At 39.2% G+C, this 27159-nt stretch overlaps 1 pseudogene; it reads right to left on the bottom strand.

The window, feature by feature from the left end:
* Nucleotides 1-6944: 6944 nt before the first annotated feature.
* Nucleotides 6945-7436, bottom strand: LOC114630916 (annotated as a pseudogene).
* Between the last annotated feature and the right edge of the window lie 19723 nt (nt 7437-27159).

The following is a 27159-nucleotide window of genomic DNA, read 5'->3' as shown; positions in this document are numbered from 1 at the left end:
AGACCATGGAGGAAAGCTGCTATGGCTTGCTTCCTCTAGCTGACTGAGCTACCTTATGCAGTCTAGACCCTCCTGTCTGGGAGTGATACCACCTACAGTGGTCTGGGCCCTCCTACATCAATCATTTTAGTCCAGAAATTCCCCCATAGATTTACCCATAGGCCAATCTGAAGGAGGCAATCCCTTGATTGATATTCCCTCTTCCCAGGTAAGTCTAATTCATGGAAAGTAGATATAAACTAGACAGCCCCAAAGGAATATTAATATATTTATATCTGTAGCCTTAAAACTGGAATTCTGGCTCCTCACTTGGCAAGAGGCTTTAATCAGATTCCAGGATGATGGGGCTCCTATCCCTCTCCTGTCTTCTGTGATCTCCCCATCTTTCTATCCTATGTCAATGTAACGCCATTTCACTGGTGTGTTTTATGTCACAGGCTAGAGTCATCTGAAAAGAGAGAATCTCAATTGAGAAAATTACTCCATGAGATTAAGTAGTAAGGTATTTTCTTGCTTAGTGACTACTGGGGAGGGTCCAGCCCACTATGAGTGATGCTATTCCTGGTCTGGTGGATCTGGGTTCTATAAGAAAGTGGGCTGAGCAAACCATGAAGTACAGTTCAGTAAGCAGCATCCTTCCATGGTCTCTGCATCAGCTCCTGTCTCCAGATTACTGCCCTGTTTGATTTTCTATTCTGACTTCCTTCAGAGATGAACAGGGGTGTGGAAGTATAAGCCAAGCAAACCCATTCTTTCCCAATTTTCTTTTGGTCATGGTGTTTCATCACAGCAATAGTAACCTTAACTAAGTCAGCCATCATCTATGCTGTAACCCAAGTTTCTATTACAGATTCCTTTCTCTTTTCACAACTATCTGAAATGATCCAACTGAACAGTGTGTGACACACTGAAACTTGTATCCTAAAATCAGAATATAGTTTTCACTGGTTTGGAAAATGAAATGGGCCCTTTAATTTGAGCCCACATATGAAGCATAAACTTGGCCTCCCTTTCTGTCTTGAGCTAGCTTTCTTGGAATTCTCTTTCGAGTAATGTTTAGCAGCAATTACATATGGATCCATGTTCAGTCTTTGGAAAAGTTTAATCAGAGCTGTGACTACAAATGATCCAGCTCTGGGCTTCAGACACTTCGGAAAATATGTGGTGAGGCCCAAAGAGTAATTTATATGCAGCTTGATTATATGATGGGCCAGAAACAGCCATGGCCTGAGGGGCCCCCCCAGGTGTCCTGGGAGGCCCTGGGGCAGGGCAGAGAAGCTGAGCTCAAGGACATTACTCACAGGCACTTAGGGAGTTCAGGCAGAAAGTGCCAAAACATGAGAGAAAACCACTGGAAGCGCGTCCCTGTGTCGCTCCAGGTCCAACAGACTCACTTGCTAGGGGGAGAAGGGGAAGGTGAAAAAAATAATGAGGTGTGAAGTGTTTTTTTGCCGGGTCCATGATGATCATACACCACGTTCTCAAGAAAGATGGGGGAACAAAGATGTCTGCCAGGCTGTGCAGGCCCTGGGTTAGTGTGAAGTGTTTGGTTCTGGAACTGCAGTTTTCTCCTGATTTTCCCTCCTTCCCTGCCTTTCTCCCTCCTTTCTTCCTTTTCTCCCTCCTTCCTTCCTTCTTTCCTGCCTTCCTGCAGTGCTGGGGGTGGACTATAGCTAAGGCTGTCCTTAAACTCATGACTGCCTCCACCTCCAGAGTGCTGGGGTTGCAGGCTCCCATCACCACGCCTGCTGCACAACTGTAGTTTTCTGGGATGGAAAAAATGAATCAAACAGGTGTGTAGGCCTTGCATGCTGGTAGATGGTGCAAGCACTCACAAACTAAAGGTGATGCCCACAGGCTGCTGGGAACCATTAATTTCAGCAGGCTAGATCCCTGAGCACATGCATGAGACCAGACACACACCACCTCCCATCAGCCCCTTGAGCCTCTGTGTAGACACAAGGAAAATAAATCAGCCCTTTTTCTAACACCTCCTTGTGCTATTGGAGTGAGAGGTGAGCCAGCGGGGGACAGTTCAAGGCCTGCTAGAGTAAAGACCTGTCCAAGAGGAGGATGGAGGTGCTGGCCCTCTGCCCTCTCTGTACCTCTAACTTACTATTATACAAAGAAGCCCAAATCATGGAGTCACTGAATACATAAAATTTCACTTTGCCAGGAAAGTATGTTTCTGCCAAAGGACTTACTAAAGTGAACTTCATGATGTTTGAAGATGTTTCAAACTTAAAACCACATTGTTAGAGTGGGTCTGAGGCCTTAAGAATATGACCACAAAGTCTGAGGTGTATTTTGGAAAGGCAAATGGTTTTTCTCCTGCAGAAAATACTTCACTGCACCTGGTCAGGAAGGCAAGTATCCTGTTGGATTTTAGTCCTGAGGCATCCCAATGCTTTATTCTGAGAAGACAGAGCTCAGGCTCACATTCCTCAATAGCGGATACCTTAAAGCTTTGCAATAGATAGTCGAAGAGCAAGTTTTGAGAGCAGGACACAACTTTGGAATGCATGGATTGGTCTTAGGATTTGTCGATTGGGCAGTGGATTTTTTTTTTTCCAAAATGATGTCTTTATACAGATTTCTTCACAGGAGGTCTCCATTTCTCACCTAACTCCTTGATAGAAAAGACAATCCATTTAAATTACATCTCCCATAGCAGTAAGAGGTTTTTTGTTTTTTGTTTTTTGTTTTTTTAAAGAGTAGACGATAAGGGAAAGATTAGAAAAGATGGACTGAGGACTTAAACAATAAGCAAGGTAACACATAGCAAGTTTGATCTTGCAGAAGAGACAGTAACTGAAGTGAAGTATAATAAGCTTAAAACACATTTTGGTTGTATTTATCAATATACCCCTATATATCAATATCCCTATATACCAATATAGGGATATAACATAAAAATACTAACAACAGTTCAAAATTCAAGATTATACCAGTGTGAGTCTAGGATAGAAGCCCTGCAGTGAACCTTCTAGAAGGCTGGTTGACTACTGATTAGACAGACATAGACCGACCTTGGAGACACTGAAGTGCAGGTTCAGAGCCTGCTACAATGTATCTTTGGGAGGCTTTATCTGAATTAATAGCCATCCCTTGCCACCTCTGTGTTTGACTAATACCTTTGTGATTCTGTTGTGACACTGTTGGGATGTATCTTAGCAAGCCACTGGCTTCCACCAACCTCAAAGCTAAGAATGTCATCAGACTTTAGCCCAGATAGCAGAGGTCCCCCTGCTTGGTTGTATCCACCTACCTGCTGACCCATCAGGCTATTTGAAAATTTCCTCCATTTATGACTTCTTTGTTCTACTACCATGAAATGTCAGAAAACAGCTGCCACATTGGAACAGAGAATTTGGGATCTAAAATTTGTGTTCTCTGGTCATAGTCACTCATATTTGGCCTCTGAATAGTCTCTTATTCCTTTTGAGAGAAAACCTATATCTCTTCCATTAGCAGCAATGAAATTTGAAATTCAAGAATAGGAAAAAATCTCTCAGTTTCTAATGTTTACAGAAAGTGAGGCAATATACAAAACCAGGGAGAAATTTTGGGAGGTACAAGAAGGAAAATAAGCCTTTTGCTCAGGCATCTGGTTGAAGCATCCTGCCAGCCATCAGAGCCAGAATCCCAGGACAGATAACAGCGTGAGGTCCTGTTCTGTCCTGGCCATAAACCTGAATATTTCTAGTAACCTCACTAAAAGCCCACTATATGGAAAGGACAGGAACTCCTTGTGTTCGACCCAGGTGGCTTCAGGCTTTATCTTATTAGACAGTCATTCTGTCTAAGGTATCGATGCTACCATCCTAGAAATCTTTCTTACTAAAAAGAGAGAAGGAAAACACATTTCTTGGCAACTTTTGAGGTGTAACCTGAGAACTACTCACATGGTGAATGTGTGCCTACACAGCTGGTACTCATGCTTGAGGGGCCTATATGCCTATTAGGGAATGTTTGCCTTTTCCCTGCCCTCCCGTGGGAAGTACACATTTCTGTCTGAGTGTATCTTTCTTCTGAGTGCCTCTTTCTCTTAACTCTCTAGCTACATTAAAATATTTTATTACATTTTATTTATTTTTTGTGTGTGTATGTGCAAACATGCAAATGTCCATATATGTTGGTGCACATGGAGAGACCAGAGAAAAATCTGTGGGAGTCATTTCTCTTGTGGAACTAGAGATCGAACTCAGGAGGTAAGGCTAGGTGGCAAACACCTTTACGTACTTAGCCATATTGCCAGCCCTAAATTATCTTTAATAAAATCTCCATCTTGTATTCATTGTATCTGCTAGTCCTGGGATGCTCTCCAGTGTTGAAGCCAAGGGGCTAGGACATGCTTAGGGGAAATCCTCAGGCTGCCAGAGGGGTTGGTATGGAGCAGTACCCTGCCCCCTTACTACTGACTATATGACTACATTAATATATATGACTATATGTATGAATACATATTACATATATGTATGTGTATAAGTACACATACATATGTGTATGTATATATGTAAGAAATATATATACATATATACATATACATATATATATATAACTTTTGCTGCTTGCACTGAATTAAAAAAACAAACCAGAAAAATGTGGTTTCAAAATGTATTAATATTAGAGCCTTTTCATAGTAAAATCTGTGATATTATTTAATTGCTTAATGTCATGGGAACTGAACACTACTAACAATAAAATACAGCTAAGGTAAAAAAAATTAAAATCAGGGAAAGTAACACTCTTAAGTTTTGACATGTGATATGTATACTAAATATATATATACATATATATGTATGTATGTATATATATATTTGCATATAATTTTTAAATCAAAACTATTAATTTCCTGTGTGATGAGATTTTTTTTGACCTCTTGGCCACTTGACAATGCTATTTTAGTTCCATACATTTGTGCATCCCCAATTTCCTTCTGTTACCGATTTCTAATTTAATTCCCTTGTGGCTAGAAAACATACTTGGGACATTTAAATCCTTTGAAATGTACTAGGTCTCATTTCATGGCCCCACACATTGCTTGCTGTTCTTGAGAAGATCCTGTGTTCTGTTGTAATCTCAAGTGTTCGAAGTGCCCCCTAGGTCTATGGCACAGCACACAGGGCCTGTTTTCTTGTTGATATTAGGACTTGTTCTCACATTAGTGAGATCTGAGTGTTGATGTTGTACCCCAACCCCTGCAACCCCCGCTGTCCTTGCTGTCCCTGTTGGGTGGTTTAGTTTCTCTGCATGACCTGTCAGCATCTGCTTCATGAAGTCAGGGACTTTGTGCTGAGGTGTGCATATGGCTGACGCATTTCACCTTGTGATGACCAGCACTTACATTGCTGGAAACGTTCTTCATTATCTCTAGCAAGTGTTTTTCGTCTCAGTGCCTGCTGAGTATTGTAGCTATGACCCTTTCTGTTGATAACTGCTTACACAGCACATCTCTTTCTAGTCTTTCATTTTATTTTTTTCTCCTTTCTTACTGAAATTTATTGTTTAAAGATAACAATTGGGGGAAGGGGGAATTTATAAGCTTACAGATTGAGTTTAGTGCAATGGCATCTTACAAAGACAAAGTCAGTACAGTAGAATCCAAAAAACTATCTCAAAAGAACACATTATGATTTAATCTAATTACACACACACATACAAAAACCCTGAAACCACAACTCCTCCATATTTCTAAGAGAAAGGGTATGCATGCCTCCATATTCAACTGTGCATTGTTACAATGAACCATTTTGAGTATTTTACATCATGATGGATCAATTTGGAATCCCATGCAACACCTCAAGTCATAAAAAATTAATTTTAAAACTTTTGTTGAATGTTTTCATGCTGAAGATCAAAGACTTTTTTTATGGGCAACTTAAAGAATTACAATATACCATACTGGTGCTTACTTTAAAATGTTAGTCACTAACTGCCATGATCCTGAACTGACTTCAACACCTAAAAAATGGCTAACAAGGTGACAAGCAAAGGGGGAAAAACTTCCCTAATGTAGTGCTTCTTGGTTGTTACAAAGATCGAACTGGGCAACCAACCGCTTTCCCAGGGATAAGAACAATGGCAACAGTGGGTTCGCTTGACTGACTACACAATTATGCTAGTATTTTATTAGTTCAAAAGCACTTTACAAGAAAATATAAGTATGGCTTCCAATAGGAATGTTATACCTGGACTTGATACCAAGCTCACAGATTTGAGTGTGCAAGGAAAAACAGGCTTTCAAGTTAAACAACAATTTGTAACCAAAACTTTAATCCCAAGGATTCTCACAAAAACATATTACAAATGACAGCATGAAAAAAAAATCTTGCACAGTAACTGAAAAGTTCAGCTTTACAATGTACCCTTAAACTGATAGGACACTGGTATCTTAGTTTTACATTTCCAAATAAAGACATTACAACAGCTCTGCATTCGCATATAGTAACCAGGAAGGAACCGCTTTGAAAACCTTCAGCGTGTGGTTCCTACCTTTATCTGCTGGCTTATATTTACAGCAGCTTCTAAAGACTGCTAGTCATTCCACCCACAGTGCCACACTGTCTCAGCTACGAGGACTACAGCTTTATTCAATTTTCACCAGTTGCTTCTGTATCGTTAGTACATCACACTTAAAACTGGGCAGGATCTAGGTTTATTTCAGTCTATAAAAAACTAAAATTCAAAGAAAATTCAATCTTGCTTAAGGGAACATTGTAAAGTAACAATTCTTGATATCACATGCCTCCTATGATCCATGTGGGACCACAGAGAATTACATCGGTTTGTGTCACTGTTCCAAGAGACAAATCAAATTTGAACAGCTAAAACATCTTAAAAATGCACCAAGCTTATGAAGTCTCAAACAAAACTTTAATTTTCTGTACATACTCCTGTCAGATGAAGTTATTTCCTGTACACCACTTTTGCAAATTGGTCTTCTATTTACTTTCATTTGACCTTGATCGGCTACGAGACCTAGAGAAGGATCCAGACGGCTTGTGATTTCTCTCACGAGACAGAGACCTTTCTCTTCTCCTATCTCTAGAGAGTGACCTGCTCCGGCTTCGGGAAAAGCTTCTTCTTCTTGGGGATCTGCGCCGAGGTGGAGGACTCCTCCTGCGTTAATCATCCGACCCCAAGAGGGAGGCGGGCCACGACTCGGACTTCTCTTTTCTCCATTCAACAGTTCCACTCTTACACGGCAGCCACATAGTGTTCTTCCATCCAGCTCTCGGACAGCTTCAGCAGCATCACCGGGATCCTCAAATTCAAGGAAAGCAAAGCCAGGAGGGTTTCGAGCAACCCACACACTTCGGAGTGGTCCATAATAGCCAAAAGCCCTTTCTAATTCAGTCTTGTGCCCATTGTTTCCAAGATTACCTACATAAACCTTACAGTCCAAGGGACAGGAATCACGATGCATTTCGAGATACTGGGTTCAAAAGGCCTAAGCTCAAATCCTGACGCTCCGACAAGCCCACCCGCTCCCCTCTGGCTCTGCTCCTACAGATGCTCTCGGTCCCGCGGGGTCCACGAAATGCCCTAGTCTTTCGTTTTAAAACAGCTGTGTCTTCACCTAAAGCACATTTCTTTAAGATACTATAGAGTCAGATGGTTAAAAATCTGTATCTGCTTTTATTCAGATGCTTCATTTATTAATATTGAATGATGTTATTGCTGAGGTTAGAATTTAATTTTGTTATTAGCTGTTATTTTAGAGATGTTGTATGTCTTGTTTCTTTATTCTTTGATTACTGACTTCTTTTGTACTAAAAATATTTTCTATTTTTCAACTTAATTTCTTCGTCATTTCTTTCACCTTTTTCCTTAGTGCTTGCTTACTCTTTAGATAATAATTAGAGTCTTAAAGCAATTTAATTGGTTAATAGTTTAACTTTATGTTAACTTAATTTCAATGGCATAATGAAGACTTAGCTCCAATATGTGTTTCCTCTCTTGAACCTTAACTATTTATTCACATATAAATGATATCTTTATGAGAACTTCAATACAGTTTAATATTACTGACATATGCAAAATCTATTTTAAAATAGAAGGAAAGATTTGTAGAGAAAAATGTGTTTATAATGTCTTTTGTCACTCCTCTGTACCTGTGTCTGTATCACCACTCTTGTCCCTGTATAAGAACCACTATCTAGAGTGGTCATTTTAGCCCAAAGGATGTCCTTTATTTTATTAACATAGGGGTCCATTTTTTTAAATTGGATGTTTTATTTACATTTCAGATGTGATCCCCTTTCCCCATTCCCCCCCCCACCCAGGAACCCCCATCCCATGCCCCTTCCTCCTGCTTCTATGAGCTTGTGCCCCACCCATCCTCCCACTCCCACCTCCCCACCCATGAATTCTCCCACACTGGGACATCTAGCCTTCACTGGACCAAGGACTTCCTCTCCCACTTATCCCTGACAAGGCTATCCTCCCCTACATATACAGCTGGAGCCATGGGTCCCTCCCTAAGTGCTCCCAGGCTGGTGGTTTAGACCCTGGGAGCTCTGGTTGGTTGGTATTGTTGCTCTCCACATGGGGCCACAAACCCTTTCAGCTCCTTCAGTCTTCTCTCTAACTCCTCCATTGGGAACCCCATGATCAGTTCAATGGTTAGCTGTGAGCATCCACCTCTGTATATGTCAGACTCTGGCAGACCTCTAAGAACATAGTTATACCCAGCTCCTGTCAGTGTGCACTTCCTGGCATCCACATCAGTGTCTACCTTTGGTGACTGCACATGGGATGGATACCCAGGTGGAGCAGTCTCTGGATGGCCCCTCCTTCAGTTTCTGTCCCATGCTTTGTCTCCATATTTGTTCCCATGAGTATTTTGTTACTCCTTCTAAGAAGGATTAAAGCACCCACACTTTGATCTTCCTTGTTCATGAGCTTCATGTGGTCTGTGAGTTGTATCTTGGATATTGCGAGCTTTTGGGCTAATATCCATTTATCAGAGAGTGCATACCATTTGTGTTCTTTTGTGATTGGGATGATATTTTCTAGTCCATTTGCCTAAGAATTTCTAAAATTCGTTGTTTTTAATAGCTGAGTAATACTCCATTGTGTAAATGTACCACATTTTCTGTATCCATTCCTCTGTTGTAGGACATCTGGGTTCTTTCCAGTTTCTGGCTATTGTAAATAAGGCTGCTATGAACATAGTGGAGCATAAGTCCTTTGTTATATGTTGAAGTATCTTCTGGGTATATGCCCAAGAGTGGTATAGCTGGGTCTTCAGGTAATACTATGTCCAATTATCTGAGGAACTGCCAGACTGATTTCCAGAGTGGTGGTACCAGCTTGCAATCCCGCCAACAATGGAGGAGTGTTCCTCTTTCTCCACATCCTCACCAGCATCTACTATCACCTGAGTTTTTGATCTTAGCCATTCTGACTGGTGTGAGGTGGAATCTCAGGGTTGTTTTGAATTGCATTTCCCTGATGAGTAAGGATGCTGAACATTTCTTTAGGTGCTTCTCGGCCATTCGAGCTTCCTCAGTTGAGAATTTTTTGTTTAGCTCTGTACCCCATTTTTTAAATAGGGTTATTTGGTTGTCTGGAGTCTAATTTCTTGAGTTCTTTGTATATATTGGATATTAGCCCTCTATCAGATGAAGGATTGGTAAAGATTTTTTCCTAATCTGTTGGTTGCCATTTTGTCCTATTGACAGTGTCCTTTGCCTTACAGAAGCTTTGCAATTTTATGAGGTCACATTTGTCAGTTCTTGATCTTAGAGTATAAGCCATTGATGTTCTGTTCAGGAACTTTTTCCCTGTGCCTAGGTATTGGAGGGTCTTCCCCACCTTCTCTTCTATTAGTTTCAGTGTAGCTGATTTTATGTTAAGGTCCTTTATTCACTTGGACTTGGACCTTCTTTTCTCCTTTGTCAAAGATCAAGTGACCATAGGTGTGTGGGTTCACTTCTGGGTCTTCAGTTCTATTCCATTGATCTACCTGCTTGTCTCAGTACCAAAACCATGCAGGTTTTTTGTTTGTCTGTTTGTTTGTTTGTTTGTTTTTTATCACCATTGCTCTGTAGTATAGCTTGAGGTCAGGGATGGTGATTCCTCCAGAAGTTCTTTTATTGTTGAGAATAGTTTTTGCTATCCTGAGTTTTTTGTTATTCTAAATGATTTTGCAAATTACTCTTTCTATCTCTATGAAGAATTGATTTGGAATTTTGATTGAGATAGCATTGAATCTGTAGATTACTTTTGGCAAGATGGTCATTTTTACTATATTAATCCTACCAATCCATGAGCATGGGAGATCTTTCCATCTTCTGAGATCTTCTTCGATTTCTTTCTCCGGAGACTTGAAGTTCTTGTCAAAGAGATCTTTCACTTGCTTGGTTAGATTCACACCAAGGTATTTTGTATTATTTGTGACTATTGTGAAGGGTGTCATTTCCTTAATTTCTTTCTCAGCCTGTTTGTCTTTTGAGTAGAGGAAAGTTACTGATTTGTTTGAGTTGATTTTATATCCAGCCACTTTGCTGAAGTTGTTTATCAGGTTTAGGAGTTCTCTGGTGGAAGTTTTGGCGTCACTTATGTATACTAACATATCATCTTCAAATAGTGAAATTTTGACTTCTTCCTTTCCTGTTTGTATCCCTTTGACTTCTTTTTGTTGTCTAATTGCTCTGGCTAGGACTTCCAGTACTATATTGAATAGGTAGGGAGAGAGTGGGCAGCCTAGTCCTTGATTTTAGTGGGGTTACTTCGAATTTCTCTTAATTTAGTTTGATGTTGGCTGTTGGCTTGCTGTATATTACTTTTACTATTTTTAGGTATGGGCCTTGAATTCCTGATCTTTCCAAGACTTTTACCATGAAGGGATGTTGAATTTTGTCAAATGCTTTCTCAGCATCTAGTGAGATGATCATGTGATTTTTTCTTTGAGTTTGTTTATATAGTGTATTACATTGATGTATTTCAAAATATTGAACCATTCCTGCATTCCTGGGATAAAGGCTTCTCGATCATGATGGATGATTGTTTTGATGTGTTTTTGGTTTCGGTTTGCAAGAATTTTATTGAATATTCTTGCATTGATATTCATAAGGGAGATTGGCCTGAAGTTTTGTTTGTTCTGTCTTTGTGTGGTTTAGGTATGAGTATAATTGTGGCTTCAGAGAACAAGTTGGATAGTGTTCCTTCTGTTTCTATTTTGTGGAGTAGTTTGAAGAGAATTGGTATTAGGTCTTCTTGGAAGGTCTTATAGAATTCTGTGCTAAAACCATCTGGTCCTGGGCTTTTTTTTTTTTGTTGGGGAGACTGTTAATGACTGCTGCTATTTCTTTAGGGGTTATGGGACTGTTTAGATGATTTATCTGTTTCTGATTTAATTTTGCTACCTGGTATCTGTCTAGGAAATTGTCCATTTCATCCAGATTTTCCAGTTTTGTTGAGAATAGGCTTTTGTTGTAGGATCTGATGATTTTTTAAATTTCCTCAGTTTCTGTTGTTATGTCTCCCTTTTCAGTTCTCATTTTATTAATTTGAATACTGTCTCTGTGCCCTCTGGTTAATCTGGCTAATGGTTTATCTATCTTGTTAATTTTCTCAAAGAATCAGCTCATAATTTTGTTTATACTTTGTATAGTTCTTTTTGTTTCTACGTGGTTGATTTCAGCTCTGAGTTTGATTATTTCCTGTAGTCTACTCTTCTTGGGTGTATTTGCTTCTTTTTGTTCTAGAGCTTTCAGGTGTGCTGTCAAGTTTTTAGTGTACGCTCTCTCCAGTTTCTTTTTGTAGGCACTTAGGGCTATGAGTTTTCCTCTTAGCACTGCTTTCATGGAGTTTCTCTATGATGTGTCCGCATTTTCATTGAATTCTAAAAAGTCTTTAATTTCTTTCTTTATTTCTTCCTTGACCAAGTCATCATTGAGTAGAGCATTGTTCTGTTTCCAGGTGTATGTGGACTTTCCTCTTTTTTTGTCATTATTAAAGACCAGCCTTAGTCCATGGTGATCTAATAGAGTGCAATGGATTATTTGTATATGTTGAGGCCTGTTCTGTGACCAATTATATGGTCTATTTTGGAGAAGGTACCATGAGGTGCTGAGAAAAAGGTATATTCTTTTGTTTTAGGATGAAATGCTCTATAGATGTCTGTTAAATCCATTTGGTTCATAATTTCTGTTAATTTCATTGTGTCTCTGTTTAGTTTCTGTTTCCATGATCTCTCCATTGCTGAGAGTGGGGTATTGAAATCCCCTACTATAATTGTGTGAGGTTCAATGTGTGCTTTGAGTTTTAATAAAGTTTCTTTTATGTATGTGGGTGCCTTTACATTTGGAGCATAGATGTTCAGAATTGAGAGTTAATCTTGGTAGATTTTTCCATTGATAAGTATGAAGTGTCCTTCCTTATCTTTTTGGATTACTTTTGGTTGAAAGTCGATTTTATTTGATATTAGAATGACTACTCCAGCTTGTTTCTTGGGACCATTTGCTTGGAAAATTGTTTTCCATCCTTTCACTCTGAGATAGTATCTGTCTTTGTCACTGAGGTGTGTTTCATGTATGCAGCAAAATTCTGGGTCCTGTTTATGTATTCAGTCTGATAGTCTATGTCTTTTTATTGGGGAATTGAGTCCATTAATGTTAAGAGATATTAAGGAAAATGATTGTTGCTTCCCGTTATTTTTGTTATTAGAGGCGAAATTATGTTTGTGTAGTTATCTTCTTTTGGGGTTGTAGGAAGATTACTTCCTTGCTTTTCCTAGATTGTAGTTTCCCTCCTTGTGTTGGAGTTTTCCATCAATTATCCTTTGAAGTGCTGGATTTGTGGGAAGATATAGTGAAAATTTGGGTTTGTCATAGAATATCTTGGTTTCTCCATCTATAGTAATTGAGATTTTTTCTTGGTATAGTAGTCTGGGCTGGCATTTGTGTTCTCTTAGGGCCTGTATGATGTCAGTCTAGGATCTTATGGCTTTTATAGTCTTTGCTGAGAAGTCTGGTGTAATTCTTAGAGGTCTGCCTTTTATACGTTACTTTACCTTTTTTCCTTACTGCTTTTAGTATTTTTTATTTGTGTTGTGCATTTGATGTTTTGATTATTATGTGACAGGAGGAATTTCTTTTCTGCTCTAGTCTATATGGAGTTCTGTAGGCTTATTGTATGTTCATCGGCATCCCTTTCTTTAGGTTAGGGAAGTTTTCCTCTATAATTTTGCTGAAGATATTTACTGGCCCTTTAAGTTGGGAATCTTCACTCTCATATATACCTATTTTCCTTAATTTTGGTCTTCTCATTGTGTCCCGGATTTTCTGGATATTTTGGGTTAGGAGCTTTTTCATTTTGCATTTTCTTTGACAGTTGTGTCAATGTTTTCCATGGTATCTTCTGCACATGAGACTCTCTCTTCTATATCTTGTATTCTATTGGTGATGAGTATGACAGTGTTCTTTCTGTTTCTATTTTGTGAAATAGTTTGAGGAATATTGGTATTAGCTCTTCTTTGAAAAATCTGATAGAATCCTGCTCTCAAACATCTGGTCTTTGTCTTTATTTAGTTGGGAGACTGCTTCCAATTCCTTAGGGTTTATCAGGCTGCTTAAATAGTTTACCTGGTCTCGACATAATTTTGGTAAGTTGTATCTGTGTAGAAAAGCACCCATTTCATTAAGATTTACCAGTTTTGTGGAGTCCAGGCTCTAGAAGTAAGACCTAATGATTCTTTGATTTTCCTTGTTATCTGTTGTTATGTCTTCTTTTTTCATTTCTCATTTTGTTCATTTGCATACTGTCCCTCTGTCTTTTAGTTTGGTTAACTAAAAGGGTTTTTTTTTTTTTATCTTTTTGATTTTCTCAAAAACTAGCTCCTCATTTTGTTGATTCTTTGAATTTTTTCTTTGTTTCTAAATAATTTATTTCAGCCCTGACTTTGATTATTTCCTGCCTTCTACTGTCCTTGAGTCTGTTTGCCTCTTCTTTTTTCTAGAATGTTCAGATGTACACTTAAATTGCTTGTATGAGAACTTTCTAATTTCTTTATGGAGGCACTTCGTGCTATTGTGTCTCATAAATTTGGGTATGTTGTGGCTTCATTTTCATTGACTTTTAGACAGTCTTTAATTTCTTTCCTTATTTCTTCTCTGACCCAGAGATCATTGAGTAGAGAGTTGTTCAGATTCTATGAGTGTCTAGACTTTCTGTTGTTTCTGTTATTGTTAAAGTTCAGCTTTAATCCATGGTGGTCTGATAAGAAAGATACAAAATGTTATTTCAATTTTCTTGTATCTGTTGTGTCTGTTGAGGCTTGCTTTCTGACCTACTGTATGGTCAGTTTTGGAGAAAGTTCCATGAGGTGCTGAGAAGAAGGTGCGTTCTTTGGGGTTTAAGTGAAATGTTCTTTAGATATGTTAGGTCCATTTAATTAATAACATTGGTTAGTTTTATCATTACCCTGTTTAGTTTTTGTCTGGATGACCTGGGTTTCAGGCAAAACATGTTTCTAGGTTTTGGAAGCTGAATGGGAATGGTCTACATAGTGGAGGTGGAGGGGTCCACTGTGCCTCTTAGGCAGGAAATAACCAAAGTCAGAGCTGAAATAAATTATTTAGAAACAAAGAAAAACATCCAAAGAATTGACAAAATGAGGATCTAGTTTTTGAGAAAATCAAAAAGACAAAAAAAAAAAAGACAACCTTTTAGTTAACCAAACTAAAAGTCAGAGAGACAGGGAGGAAGGAGGGAAGCAGGTTTTTCTACCAGGATGCACTTAGTTCTCTGGTCCCCTGGGCATGGGGGCAGAGAGGACACAGAAGGTGGTCTATTGTAGATCTGGGGATAAGACTTGGGGAGTGAATTTGGAGGAATCCATGGGTAGGTGATGATCTGTGGTTAGCCTACCTGCTTTGATGTCTGGAGCAGCCTGTAGATTCCCAGGGGATGTCTGTTGGAGTTAGGGGCTGGGAGCAAAGAAATTTGGAGGTGTACATCTGTGTGATCCATTGGATAAGGGAGGCAGAGAGGAAGGGGGGCCTCAGCAGGGGGTTTGCTGCAGAGCTCAGAGCTAGGAATATGATTTGAGAATTAATCAGATTTGGAGGAGAGGAGAGATATGACAGATGAAGATATGCAATTAGCTTACCAGTTTCCCTGGTCAGAGTGCCCAGTGGGTGCCTAGGGATGAAATGTATCAATTTCTAAAGGCAGTTTGTCAAAATACGGAATTATTGGCCAACAGTTATTTGTTTAGTTTTTAATCATAATGGTTTGATGTTTTTATCCTCTTGTCTTTGGCTTCTATAATTTCTGTTAATAAATTAGCTGCCAATTGTATTGCAGAGCCCTGTGTATGGTTATTCTTATCTTGTTGCTTTATCTTTCATTACCTTTCTGTATATTACTCTGATATAAATAAACATAGATTCATTTGATGTTATTCTACTCATAGTTTTTTTGAAATATCTGGAAAGTTTGCTTCATGTTTTACAAATGTTTACCATTTCTCTGGAAATGCCTAGTATGTATGTATTATTGCATTGAATAGACTCTCCGTACCCCTAAACATTGGTTCACTTTAATTCATTCATTTAAAATTCTGTTCCCAGTCTTCATAGCCTCATTTGAAACAGCTTCTAGTATTCTGATTGTTTCTTCTGACTCTTCATTTCTCTGTTGAATCTTCCTTGATTTTGATTTTTATACTCTTTAGTGACCAAATTTATTCTGGGTTTCATTTTATAATTTCTACCTTTTAAGTTATATTCTCTAAGTGGTAAGGCATAGCTTCCAAAAGAATTGATTAATTAATTAATTCTTTAGTTATTAGTTAATTAATTAATACTTTAGACAGGATTTGGACAGATCCTGCTATGTTGCCTAGACAACTCCCAAATTCATGTTCCTCTAACTCAGCCTTCCAAGTTGTTAGAACTACAGATGTTTATCACTAATATCTGGCTTCCTTTAACTCTTGATGCCTGGTTTGTTTTGAATCTTTGACTATGAAGCTTACTTAAAGCCTTTTAGTACTATGTCTGGAATGTTATAGCCTCACAGGAGTCTTCTGTTTGCCACTTGATGCTATATGCAGAACACTTTCTACACATTTTCCTTTGTCTCATATGGTTTTCTTAGAGGAGTGAGCAGTTTGGTTAATAAAGAAGCATAACCACTGATGGCTTATGGCATTTTTTTCTATTCTTTTTTTTTTTCCTTTGTCCTGTTGCTGTTGTATACTGACTTTTTAGGTTCTATGAATCATGTATATTTTTGGAGAATGAGCCTACTGAGCTTTTAACTATACTAAAAAATGCTATCACAATTTTAAAAATTAACACTAGTGTCTGAGGGACACAGTGGGGTCAGTGTAGCCTAATCAGCCAAGGACTGGGTGGACTTCCTTAGTGCTTTTTTATATATCTTCCACCCTTTGCTGAGGGGCCCTGGGTACAAGTCTGCAGACCTCAGGTACTTAACAAAACAACGGTGATTTTTACTGTTTCACATCTTGAGAAGTTCATCCCAGGTCAATTCAGGCAGCCGTTGTCCTGAAGAACATAGACTTTCTAGGGACAAGCATGTTCATGTCAAGTGCTGTGATCAGGGAGGTATTGTTGATGAAGCTCCGAAGGAGTCCGGTGTATCCTCTGTCTGCAGAGCTACTCCAGGAACAGGGAGGAACAGACCTCATTCCATGAGAAAATGTGACAGAGGCTGCTGTCTGTGCGGTATTCTTGACTGCATAATTTTATATTGACCTGAAACTTGTTTAATTTTAAGCATCCTGAAACTCATATTTGTTTATTTGGCTGTTTTATAAGAAGCAGTTCATTAATGTCGTCTCTCAGATGCAATCTTTGTGACTGGAAAAGTGATGACTTAAAAGGAGCCTTTAAACAGCAGAGTGGGTTCTTCCTCTGTTTACTTTGCTGAGTGACGTCAGCAGGGCAGGAGGATATGAGTGGTTGCCGCACCTCCTGGGCTATTTCATCTTAAAGCTTTTATGTCGTCATTGTTCAGACAAGCCTGTTGTTGGAAACTGTGAGTATGGTCCACCTCTTTCCTCTGGGAAGGGCAGAGGGGCCAGAGAATGAGTTAATGACCAACCACAAATTTGTGATGAAGCTTCTATAAAAATGCCAGCCCTTGGCTTGGGAAATGGCTTGAAGGGTGAAGCACTTGCTGAGCAAGCATGCGGGCTTGAATCTGGACCCCTAGTATTCATGTAAAACTCTAAGCAATAGTAATTAAATTTCAGCATCCCTTTAATCCTATGACATGAGTTCTATGTACCATCTTCACAACCATCAAGCCTGAGAAGGGGCTTGTGAACCCCGAATTTTGAGCTGGAGGATCAGCAGGAACTCCTCACAGCTTGGATCTGTGGTTAGCACATGACTTGGAGGTACAGCCTGGGTCTCTTGCTGCCACATGACCTGGAGGCGATCATGTAGGATTATTTTCCTAACCTGCACAGTCTGAAGCTTCCATTAGTAACAGAAATAAATTGAATTATAAAAACCTTTGTCACAGTATAGTTTGGTATGGGCAAAATGCCATACTCTTTTTTCCTAACCAAATGTTCAGTGTTGTGTGTACAGTCAATGGAAACAGCTCATTTTTTCTATTATACATACATAATATATCTATAATATATTATCTAAAAATTACTGGCATGTGACACTCCCTCATATTTTTTCAGACCTCATTGGCTTACAGAAAGATTGTTTTTTGCCTCAGTTTCTGCAGATCGTCTTTAGTGAGGATAATTCATGTTTGATGCTCTGCCCGAGATTGGAGGAAGTACAGATTTAGGCATACCATGACTGAAACAAATGATGGCTCAAAATCAATTCCATTATAATTCAGAGGAACAAAGAGGATGTTCTGAGTCCCTGGTCCTAGCATCACCTTCACTAGGTTTTTCCTTGTAATGCTACCCTAGGGACTAAGCCCTCAACATACAGGCTTTGAAGAATGCTTATGGAGCTATGTTAACACTGACAATTACAACAAGACCCAGGTTAATCCTATGGCTGGAACATTTTGTCAGGACAGAGGTTAGTGACTTCATCTTTCGGCCTTGTAGTCCTACTCCAGCAGATCTGGCTTCACAAAATGTTATACCAGCCTTAAAGTGATAAAGACATTTTGATACAGTACACATGTACAATCGTGGGTTGGAAAGGACACAGCAGGAACCAGGGAAAGGAGTTCTCAGCAAAAGGATGAGATGTAGAAACCCATGTGAAGCTGGGCTGTGCATGTTAGATCCTCTGATTTTAATGTGCATCTGGCCACAGAGAAAGGAAAGTCAGAAGATGAGCAGTGTAGAGAAACAGAGGTTCCACTCGTGCAGGGTTCCATGGCCATGCCAAGATCTCTCAATTTTATTCTGACAGGAATGGGGCAGGCTGAGTACTAGTGAGCAAGCACTGTTCTGGTCCTATAGGATTTGAAAAGGATGCTCTGGCTTCCTGGAGCAGCAGATAGAGATGGAGGTTGGAGGAAACCAATCAAAGTTCCATAGGTGCTATTGTGGCCAGAGTGACAGGGAGCCAGAGCTGTCTGCTGATTCCCTTTGCTGGGTGACTCACCTGCTGGATTCCTGGTGCCAGGCATGTCTCTTTTAAGTTCTTAACAAGAACTAATTTAATTTAATTTATTTAATAACTAATTTAATTATTTTAATACTATTATTTTAACAAAGTAGTTATGCTAATTATTAACATTTAAAACTTGCCACTTGCCAGCCATGAATGTTCCTTACATAATTTCTTCCCATAATGCTTTGATACAACAACTATGTGATATATGTTTTCCCCAGAGGCCATTCACTTTTAAAATAAAGATAAAGACAATATAGTAAAAGGTTTTTTTGTATTACATGCTGGTACACACTCCATGGATAATAATAATAATAATAATAATAATAATAATAAAGCTAGTATACAAATAGAAAACACAGCTCTGTCTTTTTGCAGCACTTCTTTTATATGCTTTAATGCATTAAGTGAATAAATAATAAGCAGCAATTTAATTCCATGGTAAAATTGCGTTAAGAGTTCCAGAGATTGTCTGGAAAATAAAATCCCAATAAAAGCTGCCATGCATGGTTCGTTCATGTTACAAACTAGCATGATACTAGCATATACTTCATGGCATAGAAGCACAACCTTCACAATAATATAGCCATTTGATAAAAGAAAACACATAAAACTTTCAAAGTTCAAAGTTTTTGATACCATAAAAGTTTCACACCGTAAATAGTAATAACAACAGTAACATTTACTAAGCTGTGACGGTTAATAACAATCGTCCACTTGGTAGGATCTAGAATCACTTTAGAAACCTGAGCATGTCTGAGATATTTCCTGGATTAGGTTAACTAAGGTGAGAGGACATCATAAGGTTGGTGGCATCATTTTGTGAGTGTGATTGCAGACTGCCTGAAAAGGCTGAAGGGGGCTGAGCTCCAGCGGTCATTGTTCTCTGTCCTGTGACTGTGGATAGAATGTGACCAGTGGCCACAAGCTCCTGCTGTCATTTAAGCCTATCCCACCACAGTGAACCATGTCCATCAGTTACCAGCCAAAACAAACCCACCCTTCCTTGAGTCACATTTGTCAAGTGTGTTGTAACAGTAATAAGGAGGATAACTAAGTCACCACTCCCACAACAGTGGCTGACAGTTTGCAAACAAGAAAAGATGCATCTTCCACATCTTTCAGAAATTGAAATGATCCTTTCAGTTTTCAGTCACCTCTGTGATTTGTCCACAAAGGATTTTAAGCCTGGTCTTGGCTGCATGTTGCTTGTTCTGTATTATTTTCACTGACACAATGTTGCACACATTTAGAAGAAACAGTGCTACATCTCTCTGCATGGGTACAGGTGGCATGATGGAAGAGGTCCGCTGCAAGTTTCATCCCTTCCTCTGCTGCTTTCTTTGCCCATCTCCTTTGTCCTGGCTGTGCTTTTGCCTCTGATGTTAAAACTGTTTCCATTTTGTCTTCTGCTGAAGCACATTTGCCTTTAAAACTGTATTTGCTAAGGATTTTGCTGAAACAGAGATTTATTTTTTTGACGTCAATAGAACTGTCCCTTTCTACTCCCTGTACTGTAGCAGAATCAATCACTCGCGATCCCACACTTCATTTTATGTAAATAGGCACTCTCTGGCTGTCTTGAAACAATTTTCCTCTTAGGGAAAACATTTACAACTTCATTGATTGTTCCTTTTAATACACTCTAGTGTGTTTTATTGTCCAAAATGCCTTAGAGAATTTTCTGTTCTTCTCAAGCATTTTCTCTTGCAAAGGAAATTTCATGCTGGAGATCTAAAAAGTTTTCCCATTTTGCTTGTCCTAAAATTCTAGAAAAAGAAAGATCATTTTTTTTTTTTCTGATGAGACTAGTTACATTTGGCTCCAATTGCTTTAATCTTTCCAGTCTTCCGAATTCATCCTGCATTCATGTTGGTAACTAGTTTTGACAGTTTGTTTGTCAATAAAGCGGTGTAAGGCACTTCTGTAACAGACCAGATGCCTGATGGTATTATGAGTGCTGATTCACTTGTGACAGTCTTCTGCATTTGTCCAGATAGGCAGCCCCAACATTTGCTGTGACCAGCATTAGAAACTGTGATGGTGTTCCAAATGAGCCCAAACCAGGCATTTTAGAGGAAAAGTATTATCTTACAGTGACTGTCTGGAGGAAGTTGCTTAGCTGAGTGGTTCTGCCTCAAGTCTGACCAGGAGTGACCCCCTGCTTCAGAAGACAGTCTGATACCCATGCACATATAGGTGGCACTCAATTGACTCGGTGAGGGTAGGGGAGAAACACAGATAGAGAGAGAAAGCGCACGCGCGCACAAGCACACACACACATAGAGGGGGAAGGGAGAGGGAAAGGAGAGGGAGGGAGAAGGAGAGGGAGAGGGAGAGGGAGAGGGAGAGGGAGAAGGAGAGGGAGAGGGAGAGGGAGAGGGAGAGAGAGAGAGAGAGAGAGAGATAAGCTTGGAGAAAATGGTGGCAAGGATAGGAAAGTAATTGTAAGATGAGGGTGGGGTTGATCAAAACATGTAATATGTACGGAAAGTAAATAAAATACTTTTTAAAATTCACAAAATAGGCTAAGAAGGCCATAGCAATGTGGAGATGAGATTAGGAGAGGAAGCATTTATGTAGCCTCTTCTGTGCCCCTGGTGGCCTCAGAAAATGCATTTCTAAATTCACTCATTGTTGCCTTTTCCCAAGCTTCCCCTGGTGACATGACTTTGTTCTCCTTACAGCCAGAGATTCAGGAAAGAACAATAAAGACCACTATAACATTAATTTTGTTTTTTTAAAAAGCCTGTTTTTAATGATGATTCTTAAATACTTTAACCTCCCTTCTAGCCCACCATGCACCAGAGGTAGTGGGGAAAAAAGCATATTGGGGAAGTGGATCTATTTAGAAAGGTTCTTTGGAGCATCTCCTGTCTGTGTTGTTTGGAAATCGGCAGTTTAGTTCAGAGGTAGTGGCAGCTTGATTCACATGCAAACGCTTCACTGATACACTGGCAGACCAGCTAGGTAGAGTCTGGATAGCAAACAGGAGTCAGCAGCGGTGGCATGACCTAGCAGAGACAGCCAAGCCTCAGTCAGTCTCAGCAGGAGTCAGCAGGAGGGACCAGGAAGGATGTCAGAAGTCCTGGGCTGTGCCTGTCTCAGGGAAGGGAAGACCAATGAAGACATGAGACCAACAATCACAGCTATGCAAGCAAACCAAGCTCAGCTTCTGACACTGTCCATCAAGTTCTATTTATACTCCCTCCCAACATCACGTGTCTTCCAAGGGTCTTGCCTCATCACATGTCTTGCCTTAGCATGAACATCTGTCTTAGGTAACATCACTCAGGCCAAGAAACTGCAGCACACCACCAGAAGTTTTTGGTGTCTTTCTATCTATGAAGTCCCGACAAATGCAGCTCAACTACTCAGTGTAAGGCAGACCAATACATGCATGTTTTTTGGCAAAGAATCTTTCATCACGTGTCCTTTCACTTGCTTGCTTTAGCAGAACGTGCTTTCTGCATCTGCTTCAGTGAAACCTTCCTTTACAAGTCTGCCTTAGTCTTTCACCTGTGTCCACTTCAGGAAAACACTCGTTCGTTTGTTTGTCCCAGCAAAACACCATCCAAAGACCAAACTGACTTTCCAAAGAACTCTTTTGTTTCCTCTTCACACCACCCAATCAGGAGTCCCAGCCCCCTTTGTAATTTCTTCCTGGTAGCAGCAAGCAGCCATCACATTTGACACTGGTTCATAGCCTTCTTCCCCTACTCAAAGAGCAGCCCACTGGGACTATGTTAGTTTTGCCCAGCACACAGCCTTATCTGCTCCACATGAATTCTTATTAAACCAAGGTCAAGGGCATCTTGGTGTAGCATACACATATATTCGTGATTCTGACAATTGGTCCACTCATTTCCCAGGGTTTTCCTCCTCATTTTTAAGCACCCAATGGATGCAAAAGTGCTGATTTTTGCTATAGAAATTGCATGTTAATGTTATAATCGATGACAGACATTCTGACCATTAAAGACCTTTGCTTTATAATCTTGCTCTGATAAACTCACTCATTGCGGAAGTGTTTTCTTTCCAACGTTGTGCTGTAACCAGCTTACTGTGGCTTTAGAGAGCAGGTGCCTCTTATCTCTTCTGCACTGCATCCAATGACATCATGTTTGTTGTTTAAAGTTGGCCATGTCAGAGGGTTTACATCATAAACGGCAGATGCTACATGTCAAGGTCCTTGTCTCCATGGTGAACTGGTTGTTAAATATTTATTTACTATCCAGTCATTTTTTTAAAGTGAGTGTGTGTGTGTTTGTGTGTGTGTGTGTACATATAGAAGCCACAAAAGGATATTAGATTCTATAGAGCTGAAGTTCGAGGTGGTTGCATGGTGGGTGCTGGCCACTCAGTTGGGGGTCCTCTACAAGAACAGCAAGTATTCTTAACCTTTGAGTCAAATTTCCATCCCATGTATTATTTTTTTAAAAACTTGGCATCTATTTGCCTGTGAAGGTTATTTGTGCCATTTATTTTCTCATAGAAGAGACCACTGTGCAAGAATACTTGGGTTTGGTGAGATATGAAACACTTGATGATGAGATGAATTCTTGCTTTATTCTAACATTCTTAGTACTCAAAATTACTTAATAAACTATGGAAGACTATGTCTAAAACTTACCAATGTGTATTTCAGCTGTAAGGATGGCTTACTGTTATTAGTACACAGGGCCTTGAGCGTTCTGGTGGCATGGCAACCATTGCCAGCAAGGTAGGCTAATCAGGACCTGGGCTTTCTCTCTGTGTTTCTGAACCTTTAATTCTCTGTGTCCACATTTCCCATCGATGTTCTGTCTAGGGGTTGGGGGAATTCTCTGGCTCACAGAACTTCTCTACATTGATGACTGTGCTTTATTTTACTCAGGATGACAATATTTCTCCTAATTTCTCTAATTAGTCATCTAATTTTTTTAGTGTTCAGGATTTTGAACAACATAATTTCCCAAGAAAGGCCAGGGAGAAATTTCCACAGGAGAATGCTATTCTATTTACTCTCTTCGAAGCCCCACTTTTCAGTTCTTATCTATGCTTCTTAGTATTAAAGCTCATTCAGTAATGTCTATTTGTCATCTGTACATCTGTCTGTCTATATATCTAATCATCTTCCTATTTTTCTTTCTATCTCTACACACACACACACACACACACACACACACACACACACACACACACCATTGCATGCTTTTTAAAAGCTTGGACTTTGTAAATATGGAACAATGGACTCTATAAGTAAACCTGACTCCAGTCTTCATCCCATTAAGTTTATATAACATAGGGAATTTGGGAATTTTACCTACCTTCTTGAGATTTAAGTCTTGTAGACAATATGTGCTAACATTTCTTACTGATTGGTCTCTAGGTTGGGGATATATGGGTAGTTTCTCAGCTCATCACAATGGCTGACATCTAGCATGCTACATCTATTTTATTTTTGAGACAGGGTCTCACTGTGTGGCTCTAGCTTTTCATCAAATCTCTATGTAGACCAGGCTGTCCAGGAACTCACAGAGATCCTCTGTTTTTGCCTCTTAAGTGCTTGGATGGAAGATGTGAATCATCACATGGAGCTCAGAGAACATCCTTGAGATGCCTAATGTTTTATTTACATCCATAATAATACACATATTTCCATTTACAGAACATTCGAAGCCTCTAGTTGGTATTATTGTAGAAGTACATGAAAATAATGGGAAATGGAAAATAAAATAGATCTCAAGAGGAACAACGAGCACTAAAAAAGAAAACTGAGAAATATAAAGTGAAAGTTAATTAAAACAAAGCATGGCATTTTAAAAACAGGAAAGAAAAGTTTGAGATCTGAAGAGATAGGTCCAGGGAAGCCTCAGTGACACTTCACAAGCTGACTCTTTTGTGGTTGCTGAAGGCAATCAAAAGGCTACACTTCAAGAGGGTAACCTTGCAGTTCCTTTCGGCAATTACAACTGCATGTGGCACAAGAGACTCATTAGGCTTAGAAAACTATCATACACTTGGTCATAATTTTTACTGCAAGTAAAACATAAAGCTGTAAGCACATTTGCCTGTAAATTTATTTTTTCTACTGACTCTACATAAGGAAGTGAAAAACAGCTAAGCCCCATCCATAGAATAACCCTAGAGTACAGAGTAAAAGAGAAATGGGCTACTCACAATTACATTCACTTACTGTTATGGAAAATATAAAGTATGTATCCAAATATCCATGTATGTATGCGTGTATGTATGTATGTATGTATGTATGTATGTATGTATTTATGTACATATGTATGATCTGTCTAAAATAAAGTCTTCCTACAACATGTCCATGTATCCATAGAAGAAGAGCTGAGCCAGTCTTCTCCATGGGTCTTTCATTTTGATTCAGTAAGACATATATGAACAACCATGGTACCACTTCTCCATCCTTGGATTCTTCTAATGTAATTACTACCATCTCAGAGCTCTTGATATATAAACATGTCAGGGAAATATAGGACTTTGCACCTGGTGCTATTCGTTGATACTCAGTTTCCATAAGTGTTCAGTTACCTCTCCTCTTTCTTTCCTCTTTCTTTTTCTCCTTAGCTTTCTAATTTATTTAATAAGAAAACTAGATTATTCCTCTTGTGCTTCCTTTGTCTCCTGTATTCCTTATAAAGTGGCTAAAAGACTGTTTCATATTCAAATTCAGTTTTATGGAAGCAAATTTTCAACACAGTCTTGGAGTATCTGGTGGGTCTTTGTGAGAACTAAGCATCCCTGGTGAACCTTGTTCATTTCCTTTACATCAAGTGTAGTTGAAGATGATGACAGTTTGCTATTATTAATTATTTTTACTTAGTTAATTTTTTGAAACAAGGTTTCTCTATGTAGCCCTGGCTGTCTTGAAATTTGCTATATAAAGCAGGCTGGGCTGGAACGTCATAGTTAAATATTTTTAAATGATCTGTTTTTCATAAATTCATATGCCTTTAGTTATGTTTCTTTAGCTCAAACAAGATAAGTGATTGATTTTTCCTGTTTATATTCTAGTTTTCCTTTTTCATTAGTATATATTTTTGTGTTTACACACTCTTGAAGAAAGTGACAACCTTCTCCTAAGAATGATAATTTTCAATGATCAGTATAGGAAGGGCACATCCTCTTGCACCCTTCCCTCATCCATGATGTAATGTTGATTTTCTTCAGTGCAATAGTGGCATAAATGTTAGGAGGGTAAACAATCCTTTCCTGTTTCATTTGTGTCTTTCTGTATAAGAGAGAACTCTTTCCTGTTTTGATAAACTCAGTTATAAACATGAAAGGTCACAATTGTCTTGATACACGAATAGGACTTTAATTCCTATGCTTATTTTTAGTTATCCAAACTGAAAACTAATAAAGACACTTTAGAGTTAAATTTCACCACAAACTAAATTGACTTAACAGATACCTACAAATTTTTCTAGCCAATGAATATGGTCTATACATACTTGTCAGTAGCCCAAGGGACCTTCTCTAAACTAGACCTCAGAGCATGACCTAACAAGTACAAAGGAATTGGGATTATTTCATGTATCTTAACATAATAGAATAAAACTAGGAACCTACATCAAGAGAAACTACATGAATACCTGGACACTGAAAAATACTTAGTCAAATCATTGTTGTACTAATGTGTGTGTAAGGCACTCCACTGGGACACAGGCAACCCAACACAGACCATGTACCTAACAAAGTGGACTTTCTTTATCCTAGCAGCTTTCATCTGCCAAAGATGGAAAACTAGGGATGGAGCTTCAAGAGACTTGCCACCATTTATGGTGGAATTTTAACTGTTTGACCCTTTGCAGGTCTTGTGTAGATAATCACGGCTACTTTGAGTCATGAGTGAAATGTTCTTGTCCTCTGCTTCACAACAGTTCTTTTCAACTGATGGCTGTTAGGATATTTCTGTATACTTCCTGAGCTGTATGGAGAGGGGCTTCAATATAGACATTCTATTTAGGGTTAAGCACTTCAAGGTTATCCTCCCCCCTCATTTTGATTAGCTATTAGTCTCTGTTTTAGTTACAATCCACTAGAAAAGTAAAATTCTCTAGTGAAGGCTGAAAGCTGCACTAAACCGTGGGTGTGAAAATAAGTATTTAAAAGCCAGTTTGATATTACGTGAATTAGCAAAAATATAATAATAGTAGTTATAACTGAAGAACTATGAACTTCCAAGATATGGGTTCTTGGTTAGGTTTACAGCACCAGGCATACATTCCAGCCTGGGAAGACCTTCGATCCACCCTGGAAGCTGTTGGCTATGTACATTACATCCATACCACCATTGCATCAATGGGCATATCTTTCCAGTTTCATAGCTGGGTAAAAGTATTTGTGGTGGTTTGAATATGCTTGGCCCTTAAGGAGTGGTACTGTTAGAAGCCTGGTCTTGTTGGAGGAGGTGCATCACTGTGGGCTTTGAAGCTTCTTCACTCAGGGTGGAAGAGTCAGTCTGCAGCTTGGCTTCCTTTAGATGAGGATGTCCAACTCTCAGCTCCTCCTGTGCCATGCCTGACTGGACACTGCCATTCTTTCACCTTGATGATAATGGACT

Source organism: Grammomys surdaster, unplaced genomic scaffold (assembly GCF_004785775.1).
Source record: "Grammomys surdaster isolate TR1022 unplaced genomic scaffold, NIH_TR_1.0 67, whole genome shotgun sequence".
NCBI lineage: Eukaryota > Metazoa > Chordata > Mammalia > Rodentia > Muridae > Grammomys > Grammomys surdaster.
The sequence above is the reverse complement of the archived record's forward strand: the minus strand, read 5'-3'. Positions and strand labels throughout refer to the sequence as shown.